Source organism: Myxine glutinosa, chromosome 9, assembly GCF_964187855.1.
Source record: "Myxine glutinosa chromosome 9, kmMyxGlut1.1, whole genome shotgun sequence".
Taxonomy (NCBI): domain Eukaryota; kingdom Metazoa; phylum Chordata; class Myxini; order Myxiniformes; family Myxinidae; genus Myxine; species Myxine glutinosa.
This window is the reverse complement of record NC_136269.1, coordinates 67,847,493-67,867,988: the sequence shown is the minus strand read 5'-3', so window position 1 is coordinate 67,867,988 and position 20,496 is coordinate 67,847,493.

Sequence of the window (20,496 nt, the reverse complement as noted above, 5' to 3'; positions counted from 1 at the left end):
TCTCCCACATGACCTGTGCGCCATTGGGGGCCGAGGGGAGCGTGCGTGAGGTGGCCATTGTGCGCACGAGATTCCCAGAACCAGCATGCATTGCGTTGATGTACCACTTTATGGACCGCTGTTCTGCGGCCAAGTACCACTTGATGGACCACAGGTTCTGGGGCAGGGCACCTCTGTTGGAGACCGGCCATAGTGGCCAGGGAATTTTGCTTGCGGACCTCGGTAAGGTGGCACCTATGCCAAACAGGTGGACCACCCTTAGTTGGCCCCTGTTGCCCTAAATAAAAATGGAGACAAGTTGTGCTTTTTATTATTTCCAACTAGGCCGCATGAAGCCAGAAGACGTCGGGAAGAACATCGGCCCAGCAGAGAAAGAGAAGACCACCACCAGTTGTTTTGTTGTGTTTATTATGAACCATGGTGACTGCGCACCGAGTGGTGCTTTTGGTGCTTTGTGGTGCTTTTGGTGCTTTTGGGTGCTTTGGTGGTATTGGTACTGGTGCATCGATGCAATGCGTGCTGTCTCCTCCCTCCCAACAGGAATTTCCTTTTTTCTTGTTCCCTAAAAAAAACAAAAAAAAAAACACAGGTCCTGGGTTGCGTTGTAAATAAGAAATAACGTCATTGTAAATAATGCTCCCCACCGTAAATGTATAGTTTGAGAATAATTCCATAATTCGGTTAGCTGTGGGCTTGAGTCTGTTAGACAGGGTGCAATGCAATAGGGGGACATACTTATTTGTGTTTTAAGATTGTCACACTCAGGGTCAGGTTAAACGTAGAGGGAATTACACCTACGTGTCACACTAAGTTAAAGTTTTGTAGGCCCGAGCCCGGGCCTGAAGAAAGGAGGGTGCAGTGTAACGGTTTTGAGAAGTGTAACGAATTTTGAGAAGTGTAACGGTTTTTGAGAAGTGTAACAATTTTGGAGGAAGTGTAACGAATGTGAAAAGTATGGTTTTGTTATGTGTAACACCCTAACAATGTAAATAATGGTCGCAGCCGTCCTCCTAGTTAATTCCATGAAACTTACACGTAGGCCATGATATATCTTTTTTAATAGTGTATTTCCTTATTCTATGTAGGCTAAATATGTGTTTCCCACTAGATTGACTTTGCATTGTATCAAACAAAATAAGCGTAGGCCCTTTCAATTTCCCCACACATCTCCGCTCTCCAAAGTTCCTTTCAAAAGGGGTGCGAGTGGTGTTCAATCCCGCAAACCGCCATTGCCCATGTGCTAATCTCGGAGAAGAAAGGCGTGTCTCCACCTCGTCATAGAGGGGAGGAGTGAGCCAACCCCACTTGGCCAACCAGCACCGCGGTTAGCGACCCGGTAGGCGTGCCCTCACAGCCGGCGGCTTGATTCCGCCCAGGGTAATAAAAGGGACTGGAAGGGACGGCTTCACCAGATGACCTGGGAGATCAGATGAGCGAAGAGGTGACATACGAGCTGAGCTGTGAGCGGTGAGATGCGAGACGCTCCAAGCCAAAGAGGAGAGGTACTCGGCGAGGAAACCAGCTTTGGAGAGACGCGCTGAAAGGAGGGAGACGGCTCCACCAGAAGGAGAGGAGCAGGTGTGACCGAGCCAGCGCGTGACGTCTACAGCATCGGCAGCGGATACGCGACGGAGGGTTTTCCCGCCAAAACCGCGAGGAATTGAGAGCTGCTGCCTCCGACCCTGCCTCCCTCTCCAGCAATCCACCTCAAGCCCTACCTGCCTGCAATATCCCCCGTGTAAGTGTGAACGTCGTCTGTCCTACTCGTTGTCTTGGGGTTAAGTAAAATGAATAGTTTAAGCTAACGATGCACTGTGTGACTGCTTCTTCCATCCATTGCTGTAAATAATTTTGGTCGCTCTTTCTTTTTTGCTTGTGTGTGTATAATAAATCTGTTCTTCCTCCGTACTCTGTCTTCTTCTCTTTTCATTCTCTTTCGGTCGCTTTAGAGGTTTCCCGATTGAATATCTGCAGTGCGATCTGGTCAACGTCGGGTGGAATTGGGTTCTAATCGGGGAGTAACTGTTCGGACGCGGTTGGACCATCCGCTCGGCCCATCATAACATCTAAACCGCGTCTGTAACAATATAGATATATATATATATATATATATATATATATATATATATACATATATATATATATATATATATATATATATATATATATATATATATATCGACGCATGTTTGTCTGTGTATCTATCGCTCGGCATGTCTGTCTATCTATCTGTCAATCTATCGGCGTGTGTATGTGTGTCTATTGATGTGTGTGTCTGTCTCTTTATCTACATGTGTGCGTCCATCTATCTATCTACCTGTGTGTGACTGTCTACTTATCTGTCTCTGGGCATGTCTGTTCATCTGTCTGTGCCTGTCTATATATCTATATATCCATCTATCTATGTGTCTCTGTGATTCTGTCATATCTATCTCTGTGTGTATCTGTCTATCTATCTGTACATCTGTTTATCTATTTATGTGTCTGTGTGAATGTCTGTCTCTCTTATCTATCCATCTGTCTTTGTCTCTCTATCTATATACTTATCTGTTTGTCTAACTTTCTATCTATGTATCTATCTATCTGATTTAAGAATGTGTGATTGATGTAAAAATGCGCTTTTGATTTTAAGAGGGAGAAGGAGGGGGAGGCCAGGAGGTTGGGGTTCGGAAGAGGTCTCTACTGTTTCCAACCCGAGCTGAGTTCCTCTTCAGTTACAGACATTCACGAGTAGCACATACAGAGTGGTCACAAAGTCCCTATGCATAATAGTGTGTCCTCTGTTATACACCGCTCCTTTCCTATGCCATCTCCAGGCACTGCAAATCGTCACTGCTGGGCACCGAAGGGGGCTCGGCAGTGACGCACGCTGAAAGGGAGTACTCAGTTTTCACTCTGGTTGTTTGTTTGTTTGTTTGTTTTCTTGCTTGTTTGTTGTCTTGTTTTCTTGTTTTCTTGTTTGTTTGTCCGGGCGATATCTCAGCCATCCTTTGAGCTAGGAAGCTGAAATTTCGGCACAATAGTGAGCAAGTACTTTGTCAAAAACAGTATTTTTTGTTTTTTGATTAATCAATCAATTGAGGAGTTATTTAATTATTAGCGATTCATTAAGTACTTATATATTTCCTTTCTCTTCTGGGCATTATCTCTGGCACCTTTTGAGCTAGGAAGCTGATATTTGGACATGCCAATGACCAAGTGATTTGGCTGCAAAGGCTATTTTTGATTTATTGACAATTTTTGTACACCGCACCTTTCCTATGCCATCTCCAGGCATTGCAAATCGTCATTGCTGGGCACCGAAGGGGGCTCGGCAGTGACGCATGCTGAAAGGGAGTACTCAGTTTTCACTCTGTTTGTTTGTTGTACACCGCACCTTTCCTATGCCATCTCCAGGCATTGCAAATCGTCATTGCTGGGCACCGAAGGGGGCTCGGCAGTGACGCACGCTGAAAGGGAGTACTCAGTTTTCACTCTCGTTGTTTGTTTGTTTGTTTGTCCGGGCGATATCTCAGCCATCCTTTGAGCTAGGAAGCTGAAATTTCGGCACAAGAGTGAGCAAGTGCTTTGTCAAAAATGGTATTTTTTGTTTTTTGATTAATCAAATAATTGAGGAGTTATTTAATTATTAGCGATTAATTAAGTACTTATTTAATTAATCAAATTTCCTTTCTCTTCTGACCATTAACTCAGGCACCTTTTGAGTTAGGAAGCTGATATTTGGACATGCCAATGACCAGGTGATTTGGCTGCAAAGGCTATTTTTTATTTATTAATTAATCAATTAATCAATTAATCGATTAATTATTTAATTATTCGATTAATGACTAAAAAATTTTTTTTTTTTTAAGTTACAGAATCTGATGAAATGGTGGTGGTTTATGTGTTCTCTGACCGAATTGATTAATAATTTAATTTTTATGATTATTATTTATTTATTTTCATTATTAATCATTTCTTTATTTTCTTTCTCATTTGGCCAATATCTCAGGCACCTTTTGAGCTCAGAAGCTAATATTTGGACATGAGTGACCAAGTGATGTGGCTATCAAGGATATTTTTTGATTTATTGATTGATCAATTAATCAATGAATCGATTAATTATTTAATTATTCGATGAATTACTAAAAACTTTTTTTTCCCCCAGTTACAGATTCTGATGAAATGGTGGTGGTTTATGTGTTCTGTGACCGAATTGATTGATAATTTAATTTTTTAATGATTATTACTTATTTATTTTCATTATTAATCATTTATTTATTTTCTTTCTCATTTGGCCAATATCTCAGGCACCTTTTGAGCTGGGAAGCTAATATTTGGACATGACAGTGACCAAGTGATGTGGCTATCAAGGATATTTTTGATTTATTGATTAATCATTTAATCGATTCATTATTTATTGATTAATCGATGAATTACTTATTGATTCATCAATTAATTATTTAATTTTTTATTAATGACTTATTTGATTAAATTTCTAAAAGATACATCTTCGGATGAAGCACTAGTGGTTTTGTTATGGTATTAGCCAATTGATTAAGAAAATATTTTGTGATAATCTTTTATTGATTTTAATTATACAATTAATCAATCAATTCGTGTACACCTCTCCCTCCCAATGCAGCCTCTAGGAGCTGCACTGCGGTATTTCCGGGGCGCCGGAGGTGCCCCGGCAATGCCGCGCTGTAGGATATTTAATTATTTGGCATGGGGGCGGTGTACTTTGAATGTATCTGTACTTGTTACTTATTTGTTTTATTTGTTTTCCAGGTACGGCTTCAGCATGACGGACACCAGTGAGTACACGATAGAAGAGAGACTGATTACTTGTGTTTGAGTTCACGACCACGTGGGATAAGGAGCAAGTTTTGAAGACATAAGGACAAGATTTTCGCAGAGGTTCGATAAGCCAGCTCCTCCGCGCGATACGATGCGGGCATGGGAGAAGAAGGCTTTTTCAACAGGGAGTGTCCTTGATTTAAAGCGTTCTGGTCGTCCAGCATCACGTGAACGCCATGTGGACATTATTGAAGCGTCCTGCTCGAGATCACCACTGAAATAATCTCGAGAAATATCTTCTGAGTTTGGCATTCCACACTCAACAGTCCAAAAAATAATGAAAAAGGATCTGAGATTGAAGCCATTAGTCAGGAGCTGCCTTTATGACCTCCACCCCTCAACATGGAACAATAAATATGTCCAGAAGAACATGGAGAAAAATTCAAATTTGTGCGGAGAATGGAGGGGAGCATACAGATCAATTATAACTAAATTCTAACTGTGTGCATAGGGTCTTTGTGGCCACTCTGTACATGAAAATCCCAACGCTACACACTCACATCAGCTGCCGGACTGTTTTCATCTCTTATTAGCGAGCTGTCTGGGACAGCGTAGACAGAAACTTGTACCACTGTGGCTCATACATATGTACCATGTGCAATGTCAATAACAGTTTTCATATAAGTATCACAAGGCCCAATCACTTTGAGGGTGTGAAATACGGGGGAGCTTGAAGAAGAGAAGGGTGGGGTTTGGAGGACATGGGTATGGAGGAGATGTAGGGAAGGGTACTGACATGGAGGGATTGACATCATTAATGGAAGTGAAGGGGTATTGATGGTCATGTGCAGACAACCTCTGTGCAAACTGGACTTTTCAAGATCCCCAATCTGGATATACTGAGACACACATCCTAGGAGGAATGAAATGAATGATTGTTGAAGGCATGGAGAAAATTAGTGCTGTAGGTACGGGTGGATGGTCGATGGATTAAGCATTGAGGAGTGAGACAGGTTTAGGAAATTAGCTTATGAAGAAGAAGAGGAATAGATATTGATGAAGAAGAAGAACATGCTCCTGTCAGAAATAAGGAAAATTAAGCATTTAAAAATGTAATTTAAAACTTTTAACAGACGAAGCGTTTTATTAAAACAAGATTCAGTTTGGAGATGTTGAGAAAAAGAAGTGATAAAGAATAAATGAAGGTAGGTGTTATAGGGAGAATGAGTCTGTCAAAAACGTTTAAGTGAAAAAATAAGGTTATTTATTTATTTTTGAAGTGAGGAGGAGAAATAAGATAATGTTGAGGAAGCTGAAAGAAAAACACTTTGGAGATAAAAGAGGAATGAGACACATGGCATTGGAGTAGACCGAATTTGTATGCCGACTATAGCTGAGTCCTGGGCGAGTTGGTAAGACAATCACAGGGACACAAACTCAACAACACAACAAGATACAGTTAAACACAGAAAATTGGACGAAAACACAAACAGCAACACAGAGCCGAAAAGGTAACAAAGACACGACACATCTGGTCTCGAAAACTTAGCTCTGATGAACTAGAAGGAGGAACTATACGATGCAACGTCCAACGTGCTCAGACCAATAGGACCCCAGAATAGGATTTTTGGAAACAGAATTTGTGCCTTGCATCAATAAGGCAGGGCTTCTTCATCGTCCATTAAAAGCATGCCAAATAGGTGTTATACTGTCCTGTACCATGCTGTGTTTATCATTGGGTCGGGAATTTAACTCAGACCAGACATATTATTGCTATCTCTCCAGCAGTTGACACAGTCATTATTAATCTAAATTTAATTTATTAAATTGTTTAGCATGATAACACAAATTTGCTCTGTTACGCATGAAATGCAACGTGGGAACAGCTACGAGAATAGGACAATCATTGTTTACTTCGACTTCGTTTTACAAGTTCTAGTTCCACCCATCAACGTTTGTCTTCGACTCGAAATCATAAACTCTGTCATTTAGTGTGGCCTATAAACTCATTACAATGTAAGCAATGGTTTTATTCAATAACATTTGACATTTTTTACATTAAAATTATATTGTATATTGAACCAATAAACTGTGAAATATAATGCTTATTCTGCTCACTTATTCTTGATTTACTTGATTGATTTAGCTGTTTGCAGAATGCAAGTACAATCCACTTCATTGGATATATGAAGCTTTCAAAATCCACTTCATCAAATATAGAAAGCCTATATTTACTGTGTCTGTGTGTAGGATGCATCCCAGCTTCTGCTTGCAGTCTGCAAGCATGCCCCGGTAGTATATACGGTATCTACCATATAAAACACAATGTCAGTTTGTGTGTTTGTCCAGATGTAAGGGTAGGTTTAAAGACCAATCTTTTAACACGAATGTGAGTTCACTACGGTCCATTTTTGAGGATAAAGCAAACTCGAAAAACATTTTCCATAAAATAATAATTATGTCCCTTATATTGGAATTGTAGACGGTGGCTTGCAAACCAAGCCTCAAGGGCGGTGTACAGAAACGTTTAAAAAATAACAATAAATACAAGGCGCAGGGAGGTGAAATTCACTGCATGTGATGTGCAACGCGCGCAGAGTAAACTGAGTGTTCATTTATGTCTGTAGGATGTCTAATAAATGAAGACGATATAAGCACATCTGACACGAGACCGATACTCCAGACTTTGGCATCCTCACGGGGATGCACCGTCAAATAAACTGTTCCAACCCGTCTTTATGATGGGCTTTTCACGAATATATGTACATGTATATATATATATACAGTCATGGGCAAACATATTGGCACCCTTGCACTCTTTTCAAAAAACCCACAATTTTTGTTTTCGTTTTTGTTTTTGATTCAGAACTTAATGTATCCTTTTAAATCAGAAAATAAAAAGAAATGGCATTGACAAAATTATTGACACCCTAAGATTTAATATTTGGTAGCACATCATTTGGACAAAACACTGCAGTCAAGCGCTTCCTACAGCCATGAATGAGCGTCCGACACCTCTCAACTGGTAGTTTGGCCCACTCTTCTTGTGCAAACTGCTCCAGTTCTCCCAGATTTGAAGGGTGCCTTCTCCAAACTGCTGTTTTCAGATCTCCCCACAGGTGTTCAATGGGATTTAGATCTGGACTCATTGCTGGCCACTTCAGAACAGTCCAGCATTTTGTCTTGAACAATTCCTGGGTGATTTTTGAAGTGTGTTTGGGGTCATTGTCCTGCTGCAAGACACATGAACTTCGATAGAGACCCAGCTTTCTGACACTGGGTTGAACATTGCGCTCCAAAATGTCTTGGTAATCTCCTGATTTTATGATGCCATGCACACATTCAAGGTACCCAGTGCCAGATGCAGCACAGCAACCCCAAAACATCACTGAACCTCCTACATGTTTGACTGTAGGGAAGATATTCCTTTCTTTGAAGGCTTCATTTTGTTTTCTGTAAACATAGAGATGATGCACTTTACCAAAAAGCTATAATTTAGTCCCATCTGTCCACAGGACATTGTCCCAGAAGTATTTTGGCTTGTTCAGGTGTGTTTTGGAAAAACTCCAGTTGGGCTTTCTTATGTCTCTCTCTCAGCAGTGGGGTCTTCATGTGTCTCCTACCATATAACCCCCCTTTCATTGAGTAGGCGACGGATGGTGCTCGTTTAAACTGTCGTACATTGTGTCTGAAGGTCAGCTCTGTTTGGCAGTTGATCGAGGTGCTTTCTCCACCATTCAAACAATCCTTCGCTGCAATCATTGATCAAGTTTTCTCTTGCGGCCACGTCCAGGGAGGTTAGCTACAGTGCCATGGGCCTTAAACTTCGTCATGGCATTGCGTTGCGTTGCATTGTATTGTGAACGGTGGAGACAGGAACATCAAGATCTCTGGAGATGGGCTTGTAGCCTTGAGATTGTCCATGCTTGGCTACACTGTTGTGTCTGACCTCATCAGACAATTCTCTGGTTTTCGTTATTTTCTCCATACTCATTGCGGTACACACAGTGACACAGAATGACTCCTTTTCTCGATTCAAACTGGTTGAATGAGTGATTTTTATATTGTAGGCACCTGTAACTCTCCACAGATGAGTTCAATTCCAAAGTAATTGAGAATCACCTGCTTGAAATCTAATTATTTCTAACAACTTCTAAAAGGTGCCAATAAAATTGTATTCCAGTCGAAATAATATATATATATATATATATATATATATATATGTCTGTCTATATTGAAAAATAATATTTTTGGGTGCGTCTTGGAGATATTGATGCTATAACTTGTTGAACGGCCTGGTCGTTATACAGATTGAATGAAAGAACATCACAAAGATAGTGGACTGAAGCTCTGCTTGGGTTATGAAACCCCACGCCTTGTACCTGGCTCTCCACATACTAATTACCCCTTTTATGTCCCTTGCTCGCTCATTTCAAACACTTAACGCGGTTGCGTCACTCGTGGAGTTCAAAGCATCCCTGTTGTAATAATTTTAATTCCGCTCTGAACTTTGTGTCGAATTATTTGAAAGTGAGTGTTCACGCTGCACCTGCGTGATTGACCTGAGTGTTGGAGGTGCAAACGATCGCGTTAAATACACACATTGAAGCTAGTGAATGTATGCTGCGGTAACCCTTCTCCTGGAAAGTCAAACTTATTAGAACAATAAACGAGTGTAGCCTACAAATCGGTATGAGGTTGGAAATCTGACGCGTTTTCCAAACACATGGATTTTGAAAGGTACGTTATAATGTGAGGATTTGATATTGATTACTGCAGAATAACTTTTAAATGTGGCAATTAATTTGGGGAAAGGAGTTGGATATAACACACATACATATAAACACGGATGAATGGACTCTTCTCCTTTTACCAATAGATGCAAAAATCCAGTATAATTTATCTTGCGGCCCCGGTACGCTTTGTGAGCCATTTTTGCAATGATTACCTGGTACACACAAGAAAAGTTTGGTCACCTCGATGGACTTCATTGCTAAGTTTCTGCGCATGTGTGCTGAGTATTCTGAAGCGAATTACGTCATTTCAAAAGTCGCGTATTGAACCCAGATCAGACAAAGAATCATTATCTCTAGCAGCCTATTAAGCAATTACTACTAATCTAAAACCAATCAGCTTATCAAAAAGGAAGGATGCTAACTTCGCATGATAATAACTCAAATTGGCTTTGTTGCTAACAACATGCAACGTTACAAAAATAAAGCAAAGCGACAAAAATACCACAATCGTACTTTATTTTCAAATTCGGTTTATAAGTTCGAGTTCCATACCTTAATGTTTGTCTGTGATTTAGAATCACAAACTACATCTTTTTTTTCTTTTTTTTGTTTGTATACAAGATCGAGGCTCGTGTAAGAGCTAACATTAATCACATAAAAACAAATTGACACATAAAGCATAAGATAAAGGGAGCGGGAGACAAGATGAGGAGAGAGAGGGAAGCATACTAGTACAACAGCAGAGAACAGGGACGTTGGGAGATCTGTGGGAAGGAAAGGGCTTGGGGGGAAGGGGAGGGGGAGGGGAAAAGGGGAGGGGGGGGGGAATATTTAGTATTGCAGTATCTTTAGTAGTTTAGTTAGTATCTTTAGTATTGCATAGCAACCCCTCAAATGTAAACAATAGTATTGTTTTATAACTTTTTATTTTTTAACATAAAGATGACTATACCTTTAAATTGTTAAATAAAGAGCTCATTCTGATTATTATAATTTTTTTTGTATACAGAGTCGAGGCTCGTGAAAGAGCTAACATTTATCAAACAAACAAATCAAACAAACAAGCAAACAAAGTATATAAAAAGGGGAGCGGTTGACAAGATGGGGAGAGAAGGGGAGGAAGCACACAAACACAACATTTGAGAGCAGGGACATCGGGAGATGTGTGGGAGGGAGAGGGCCTGGGGGGAGGCAGGATAGGTATAAAACGCAAGGACACCAAGGACTTCCAGGAAAGAAGTCGGCACCTCAAAAAAGTGGATTTGGGGTGAAATTAGCGGGGCTAGAAAATATAAAGGTTTTGGATTGGGGAAGATAAGAGATGGTGGTGAATAGCCGTTTTAAAGACCTGGAGGGAGGAGTGGGATTGAAGAGAGTGAGGGAGTTTGTTCCAGAGGCGGGAGAAAAGAGGAATTAAGGAGTGAAGGTGAGCAGAGAGTCTTGATTTTGGCAGTTTAACCATAAGAAGGTTGCAGGCAGATCTTGTGCGACCTGTAGGAATATTTGGGGGACAGAGCCCAGAGAGAGCTGGGGGAGCAAGGCCGGAGAGGAGTCGGTAGAAGATGGAAAGACCACCAACCTGCCTGCGGTGAGTAAGTGAAAGGCCCTCGGAGATAGCGTCATCGCGGGAGATTCCAATGATTCTGAACGCTTTGGTTTCAACAGCGCGAAGACGAGCTACGTGTGAGGCAGGAGCACCAGCACAGAGGGGAGAGCAGTACTCCATTGAGCTGCGGATGAAAGCCTTGTATGTGGTGAGGAGCTCAGGTGTGCCAAGGAAGGACTTCGCACGACGGAGGATGCCCAGTCGGCGACTGGCTTTGGAGGCCAGCTTGGAAATGTGGTTTTCCCAGGAAAGATCATGGCAGATAGTGAGACCCAAAAGCTTGAGTGACAGAACTTCTTGGAGAGGATTATTCAGAAAGTAGATGGGAGGGTTGTCCAGTCGGTCTTTTCGGAGAGACAACGTAAGAGTATTTACTTGATCACTGATCATTGACTGATCACTGACTGATTACGGAGAGACTGATCACTAATTCTTGATTTATTTAACTTATTTAGCTGCTTGAATATTACAATCTTTATTATTTAGTGTACAATATTGAATATTACCTATTATTAATTATTAATATTATTCATATATTAGCAACATTATGAATTATTATTTAATTCAACATTTAACCACTTGCACAATCAACTTCGTAAAATATATAAAGCTCTAATTATAAAAATGGCACATGCTGCTTTCTTGCTTGATGCTCAGCATTTAAAAGGATAGAGCACAGACAAACATTGGGAAGAAACTTGCCAAGAAACTGCTTCGGTAGCAGCAACGCTCTGTAAAGAGTATGGTACATCAAATCCCCCCCCCACAATGATATATATATATATATATATATATATATATATATATATATATATATATATATATATATATATATATATATATATATATATATATATATTGTTGGGGTTTTGAGAACCCTGCACTTGTAAATTGTTGTAAATATACCCTATGTAAGATAGATATAATTCCAGTAATCTCTGTACGTTTGTACGTCTGTACGTTTGTCTGTGACCGCTGTTTCTCGACAACCACGGGTCCGATATACTTTTAACTTGCCAGGTATATTGCTGGGGACCCGAGGATGTGCCTTTTCAAGGTTTCATATTAATCGGACAATTACTTACCGAGCTATGTCCAAAAAACGATTCAACCAATCAGAGAGCAGCGAACTATCGCGTGTGCCGAACGTGGCGGACACATTCTGCCTCGGATGGCACATTTGAGAGCGTATTCATTTATTTCACGTTTGCAAACTATGTTGGCGTTAAACTATGTTTTAAAACTAATAAAAACGAATTTGCGATTCATTCGCTTTCCTGCGCGTTTGTGCACGCGATGGCGATTTCTTTACCAAACTCCGGAAGCCGTTCGCTTTGGACCAAACCATTTCATGTAAATAGAGGGGGGGGATTGTCACCGTACTCGCAAGCCGTTCGCTTTGGACCAAACCATTGCATGTAAATAGAGGGGGGGGATTGTCATCGTACTCGCAAGCCGTTCGCTTTGGACCAAACCATTTCATGTAAATAGAGGGGGGGGATATAATTTTAGATATAGATATAGTACGGGCAATGCCCTAGTGTAAATAATTCTCTTTGTAAATACCTCCATTTCTTGTTAAGGTCAAAGGTCGTCCCCTAGTTAGTCCACATCGCAACACGTAGCGAACCATAGGCCCTCTTCATAGTTATTTCGTTATTATGTGTTTCAGGTAAGGCTGTGTTTCCAATAGTTTGACTCTACGTTGCATTAATCAAATAAGATAGGCCCCTTTTCAATTCCCCAATCGCCTCACCCGCGTCTCCACAAAGTAACAGCCAGGCAGCGTTCGCTGCCCTTTGGTTTGGCTCGTTTGATTGCCCCAAGACGCCATTGCCCATGTGCTCCATCTCGGAGAAGAAGGGGGGAGGAGCCGCCAGATCACGGGCGTGGCACGTCGTCGTCATCGAAGGTGGAGTCAGCCAGCCCTAACCACCAACCAGCACCGCGGTGAGCAAACCGGTAGGCGTGCCCTCGCAGCCCGCGGCTTGATACGGCCGACACCAATGGCGCGAAGCGAAGCCTTTTTACTAGTTGGAGTTGGAGTTGGAAGGAGAGTCGGTGAGAAGGCACGAGAAGCAGTTGAGTGATCCAGCCGAACCAGAGAAGAGAAAGGGAGATGTGAGGGGGTGTTCGTATTGCGGCAATAGACCGAGACCCTCTAGGGCCCTATTGTCGCGGGTTGTGGAGACACGGAGCTGCCGGCTGCTGTTCGCTTCGAGCCCGGAGCGTGAACCTGAACGCTTACCACTGCCTGGACCCTTCTCTCCCTGGCGCATCCTTACCTGTACCATCGGCCTGAACCATTCGCTCCCTGGTGCATTCCTGCCTGCAATTTCCCCTTTGTTGTGTAAGTCCATGGTCCTGTGTGTTGTCTGGGGTTCAATAATTAAGACTGTTTCAGGCTGCCCTGTGTATCTTCTTCTTCTTCTTTACTGTATATTACTTTCGTGTCTCTTCCTTTGGTTTGTTGTAAATAATTAATAAATGTCTGTTATTTCTCACCCTTTTGGTTTCATTCTTCCCCGATCGCTTTAGTCTTTTCCTGATTGAATACCTGTGGCACGATTTGGCCAACGCTTTATAATCGGGTTTAGTCCTTTGATAACGGCTCGAACCGCGGATTGCTAAATGGCTCGGCAAATACCAGCTTCTCCGTGGTTCGAGTGGTACTTGTCTCCCTGTTCTGCGGAGGGATTGATAAAGGTATTCGGGATAATACCTGGACCAATAACCCTGATCAATCCCACCCCACAAAAGAGCGTTACAAGTACAAGGATGGGTCGGACGGCCAGCTTAACAGGACAAGGGGATTAACCCCCCCCCTTGCTAACGGGAGTGCCGTCCCCCATATCCGTAACAATATGTATAAATTAAATATATAAATAAGTATAAATAAATCTTTACATATACGTATATATATATATAAAATAAATAAATATATATGTATATTTATATATACAGTATATCTGTGCAGTGTCTGTTCTTGTGTTGTCACTGAACTACTTTCTCAAACTTTTGTGAAATCGTACCAAACTTCTGGAATGCACATATCTCTCCCGTCGGTATGTCCTAAGGGTATTGTTTTTAAAAGATTTTCGAATTTTTAATTTTTAATTTTTTGGAATATTTTGGGGGATTTTTTTTTTTTCAACTTAAGTTTTCAACTTCAATTGTTTATAAAATGTGATATCACGTATATTACAAATACATTTGAATATTGAATATTTTGAATTATTGTTTGAATTATGATTGGTTTAAACCATGACAAAACGGCAACTCGGGTGCAGTCATTTATCTATATATCTACACATCTGGGCAGTGTCTGTGTTGTCACTTAACGACTCACTCAAACTTTTGTTTCCGTGGTTGTGAAGTGTTTTTAATAACGTTGTGGTGGTTTTGAATCACGTGGTGGTGAGGTATTTTGAATTATGTGGTGGTGAGGTGTTTTTAAATGACGTGGTGGTGAGGTGTTTTTACATCACATGGTGGTGAGGTGTTTTTAAATCACATGGTGGTGAGGTGGTTTGAATTACGTGGTGGTGAGGTATTTATAATTACGTGGTGGTGAGGTGTTTTTAATTATGTGGTGATGGGGTGTTTTGAATTACGTGGTGGTGAGGTGTTTTGAATTACTTGGTGGTGAGGTGTTTTTAAATGACGTGGTGGTGAGGTGTTTTTAATTTCGTGGCTGTGAGGTGTTTTTATTACGTGTTTTATGGCTGTGAGGTGTTTTTATTCCGTGTTTTATGGCTGTGAGGTGTTTTTATTATGTATTTTATGGCTGTGAGGTGTTTTTATGACGTGTTTTATGGCTGTGAGGTGTTTTTATTACGTGTTTTATGGCTGTGAGGCGTTTTTATTCCATGTTTTATGGCTGTGAGGTGTTTTTATTACGTGTTTTATGGCTGTGAGGTGTTTTTATTACGTGTTTTATGGCTGTGAGGTGTTTTTATTTCGTGTTTTATGGCTATGAGGTGTTTTTATTCCGTGTTTTATGGCTGTGAGGTGTTTTTATGACGTGTTTTATGGCTGTGAGGTGTTTTTATTACGTGTTTAATGGCTGTGAGGTGTTTTTATTACGTGTTTAATGGCTGTGAGGTGTTTTTATTATGTGTTTTATGGCTGTGAGGTGTTTTTATTACGTGTTTTATGGCTGTGAGGTGTTTTTATTCCGTGTTTAATGGCTGTGAGGTGTTTTTATTCCGTGTTTTATGGCTGTGAGGTGTTTTTATTACGTGTTTAATGGCTGTGAGGTGTTTTTATTACGTGTTTAATGGCTGTGAGGTGTTTTTATTACGTGTTTAATGGCTGTGAGGTGTTTTTATTACGTGTTTTATGGCTGTGAGGTGTTTTTATTACGTGTTTAATGGCTGTGAGGTGTTTTATTACGTGTTTTATGGCTGTGAGCTGTTTTTATTTCGTGTTTTATGGCTGTGAGGTGTTTTATTACGTGTTTTATGGCTGTGAGGTGTTTTTATTACGTGTTTTATGGCTGTGAGGTGTTTTTATTTCGTGTTTTATGGCTGAGGTGTTTTTATTACGTGTTTTATGGCTGTGAGGTGTTTTTATTACGTGTTTTATGGCTGTGAGGTGTTTTTATTACGTGTTTTATGGCTGTGAGGTGTTTTTATTACGTGTTTTATGGCTGTGAGGTGTTTTTATTACGTGTTTTATGCCTGTGAGGTGTTTTTATTACGTGTTTTATGGCTGTGAGGTGTTTTTATTACGTGTTTTATGGCTGTGAGGTGTTTTTATTACGTGTTTTATGGCTGTGAGGCGTTTTTATTCCATGTTTTATGGCTGTGAGGTGTTTTTATTACGTGTTTTATGGCTGTGAGGTGTTTTTATTACGTGTTTTATGGCTGTGAGGTGTTTTTATTTCGTGTTTTATGGCTATGAGGTGTTTTTATTCCGTGTTTTATGGCTGTGAGGTGTTTTTATGACGTGTTTTATGGCTGTGAGGTGTTTTTATTACGTGTTTAATGGCTGTGAGGTGTTTTTATTACGTGTTTAATGGCTGTGAGGTGTTTTTATTATGTGTTTTATGGCTGTGAGGTGTTTTTATTACGTGTTTTATGGCTGTGAGGTGTTTTTATTCCGTGTTTAATGGCTGTGAGGTGTTTTTATTCCGTGTTTTATGGCTGTGAGGTGTTTTTATTACGTGTTTAATGGCTGTGAGGTGTTTTTATTACGTGTTTAATGGCTGTGAGGTGTTTTTATTACGTGTTTAATGGCTGTGAGGTGTTTTTATTACGTGTTTTATGGCTGTGAGGTGTTTTTATTACGTGTTTAATGGCTGTGAGGTGTTTTATTACGTGTTTTATGGCTGTGAGCTGTTTTTATTTCGTGTTTTATGGCTGTGAGGTGTTTTATTACGTGTTTTATGGCTGTGAGGTGTTTTTATTACGTGTTTTATGGCTGTGAGGTGTTTTTATTTCGTGTTTTATGGCTGAGGTGTTTTTATTACGTGTTTTATGGCTGTGAGGTGTTTTTATTACGTGTTTTATGGCTGTGAGGTGTTTTTATTACGTGTTTTATGGCTGTGAGGTGTTTTTATTACGTGTTTTATGGCTGTGAGGTGTTTTTATTACGTGTTTTATGCCTGTGAGGTGTTTTTATTACGTGTTTTATGGCTGTGAGGTGTTTTTATTACGTGTTTTATGGCTGTGAGGTGTTTTTATTACGTGTTTTATGGCTGTGAGGTGTTTTTATTACGTGTTTTATGGCTGTGAGGTGTTTTTATTACGTGTTTTATGGCTGTGAGGTGTTTTTATTACGTGTTTTATGGCTGTGAGGTGTTTTTATTACGTGTTTTATGGCTGTGAGGTGTTTTTATTTCGTGTTTTATGGCTGTGAGGTGTTTTTATTTCGTGTTTTATGGCTGTGAGGTGTTTTTATTACGTGTTTTATGGCTGTGAGGTGTTTTTATTACGTGTTTTATGGCTGTGAGGTGTTTTTATTACGTGTTTTATGGCTGTGAGGTGTTTTTATTACGTGTTTTATGGCTGTGAGGTGTTTTTACTCCGTGTTTTATGGCTGTGAGGTGTTTTTATTACGTTTTATGGCTGTGAGGTGTTTTTATTACGTGTTTTATGGCTGTGAGGTGTTTTTATTACGTGTTTTATGGCTGTGAGGTATTTTTATTCCGTGTTTTATGTCTGTGAGGTATTTTTATTACGTGTTTTATGGCTGTGAGGTGTTTTTATTACGTGTTTTATGGCTGTGAGGTGTTTTTATTCCGTGTTTTATGGCTGTGAGGTGTTTTTATTACGTGTTTTATGGCTGTGAGGTGTTTTTATTACGTGTTTTATGGCTGTGATGTGTTTTTATTATGTATTTTATGGCTGTGAGGTGTTTTTATGACATGTTTTATGGCTGTGAGGTGTTTTTATTATGTGTTTTATGGCTGTGAGGTGTTTTTATTCCATGTTTTATGGCTGTGAGGTGTTTTTATTACGTGTTTTATGGCTGTGAGGTGTTTTTATTTCGTGTTTTATGGCTATGAGGTGTTTTTATTACGTGTTTTATGGCTGTGAGGTGTTTTTATTACGTGTTTAATGGCTGTGAGGTGTTTTTATTACGTGTTTAATGGCTGTGAGGTGTTTTTATTATGTGTTTTATGGCTGTGAGGTGTTTTTATTACGTGTTTTATGGCTGTGAGGTGTTTTTATTACGTGTTTAATGGCTGTGAGGTGTTTTTATTACGTGTTTAATGGCTGTGAGGTGTTTTTATTACGTGTTTTATGGCTGTGAGGTGTTTTTATTCCGTGTTTAATGGCTGTGAGGTGTTTTTATTCCGTGTTTTATGGCTGTGAGGTGTTTTTATTCCGTGTTTTATGGCTGTGAGGTGTTTTTATTCCGTGTTTAATGGCTGTGAGGTGTTTTTATTACGTGTTTAATGGCTGTGAGGTGTTTTTATTACGTGTTTTATGACTGTGAGGTGTTTTTATTACGTGTTTTATGGCTGTGAGGTGTTTATATTACGTGTTTTATGGCTGTGAGGGGTTTTTATTACGTGTTTTATGGCTGTGAGGTGTTTTTATTACGTGTTTTATGGCTGTGAGGTGTTTTTATTTCGTGTTTTATGGCTGAGGTGTTTTTATTACGTGTTTTATGGCTGTGAGGAGTTTTTATTACGTGTTTTATGGCTGTGAGGTGTTTTTATTATGTGTTTTATGGCTGTGAGGTGTTTTTATTACGTGTTTTATGCCTGTAAGGTGTTTTTATTACGTTTTATGGCTGTGAGGTGTTTTTATTACGTGTTTTATGGCTGTGAGGTGTTTTTATTATGTGTTTTATGGCTGTGAGGTGTTTTTATTACGTGTTTTATGGCTGTGAGGTGTTTTTATTTCGTGTTTTATGGCTGTGAGGTGTTTTTATTACGTGTTTTATAGCTGTGAGGTGTTTTTATTACGTGTTTTTTGGCTGTGAGGTGTTTTTATTTCGTGTTTTATGGCTGTGAGGTGTTTTTATTACGTGTTTTATGGCTGTGAGGTGTTTTTATTACGTGTTTTATGGCTGTGAGGTGTTTTTATTACGTGTTTTATGGCTGTGAGGTGTTTTTATTACGTGTTTTATGGCTGTGAGGTGTTTTTATTACGTGTTTTATGGCTGTGAGGTGTTTTTATTACGTGTTTTATGGCTGTGAGGTGTTTTTATTACGTGTTTTGTGGCTGTGAGGTGTTTTTATTACGTGTTTAATGGCTGTGAGGTGTTTTTATTATGTGTTTTATGGCTGTGAGGTGTTTTTATTACGTGTTTAATGGCTGTGAGGTGTTTTTATTACGTGTTTTATGGCTGTGAGGTGTTTTTATTCCGTGTTTAATGGCTGTGAGGTGTTTTTATTCCGTGTTTTATGGCTGTGAGGTGTTTTTATTACGTGTTTAATGGCTGTGAGGTGTTTTTATTACGTGTTTAATGGCTGTGAGGTGTTTTTATTACGTGTTTAATGGCTGTGAGGTGTTTTTATTACGTGTTTTATGGCTGTGAGGTGTTTTTATTACGTGTTTAATGGCTGTGAGGTGTTTTATTACGTGTTTTATGGCTGTGAGCTGTTTTTATTTCGTGTTTTATGGCTGTGAGGTGTTTTATTACGTGTTTTATGGCTGTGAGGTGTTTTTATTACGTGTTTTATGGCTGTGAGGTGTTTTTATTTCGTGTTTTATGGCTGAGGTGTTTTTATTACGTGTTTTATGGCTGTGAGGTGTTTTTATTACGTGTTTTATGGCTGTGAGGTGTTTTTATTACGTGTTTTATGGCTGTGAGGTGTTTTTATTGCGTGTTTTATGCCTGTGAGGTGTTTTTATTACGTTTTATGGCTGTGAGGTGTTTTTATTACGTGTTTTATGGCTGTGAGGTGTTTTTATTACGTGTTTTATGGCTGTGAGGTGTTTTTATTACGTGTTTTATGGCTGTGAGGTGTTTTTATTACGTGTTTTATGGCTGTGAGGTGTTTTTATTACGTGTTTTATGGCTGTGAGGTGTTTTTATTACGTGTTTTATGGCTGTGAGGTGTTTTTATTTCGTGTTTTATGGCTGTGAGGTGTTTTTATTTCGTGTTTTATGGCTGTGAGGTTGAAGGAGCTGTGGCTCCCACGTCGATCGAAAGAATGGACGCGACAAAAAGCTTGAATTCATCTGAGCTGCTTTATTCGAATCAAACACTCAGGCACTCTGGGAAAAACGTTTTACGGTCAGCAATATATATCTATTCCGCCAGGGGGTTTGCCCAGGCCTGGCGCCAGGGGGCGTGGCCCCGCGTCCCGGCTGCGGCCTGGCAAGTTGAGGGCGAGCCTGCCCGGGCGTCCCGACCGAGGCCTGGCAAGTCGAGCGCGGGCCTGCCCGGGCGTCCTGGACGAGCCCGGCCTGGTGATCGCTCCGCGTCCTTGATAGGTGCAAGGCGATTGTGTAACCCCAGCGGCAGCCGCTACACACGTCCCCCCAGAATCGACTTGCACCGGCAGGGTCAACTTGAGGGGGGTCCTGATGACCCGGCCGAAGCGACCCCTGGCGGGTCGTGGGAGGGGGTCCGGTGAGGTGGTGGGCGGTCGAGTGGGGGGCACCGTGGACGGGGGGCGGCCTCGCCGCGGCGGGAGGGCCACCCGTGGTGGGTGGTCGACGTCCACGTGCGCCGGCTTGAGGCGGTCCACTGCAATCCGGTCCGACCTGCCGCCGATGTCGATGACGAACGACTTGTCGTCCCGTCGCAGCACCCGGAAGGGCCCGTCGTACGGCGGCTGGAGTGGCCGCCGATGTGCGTCGTGACGCACAAAAACATACTCCGCGGTGCGGAGTGCTGGGGGGACGTAGGACTGGGGGTCACCGTGGTGGGATGTCGGCACGGGGGCAAACCGTCGGGCGGCCTCCTGG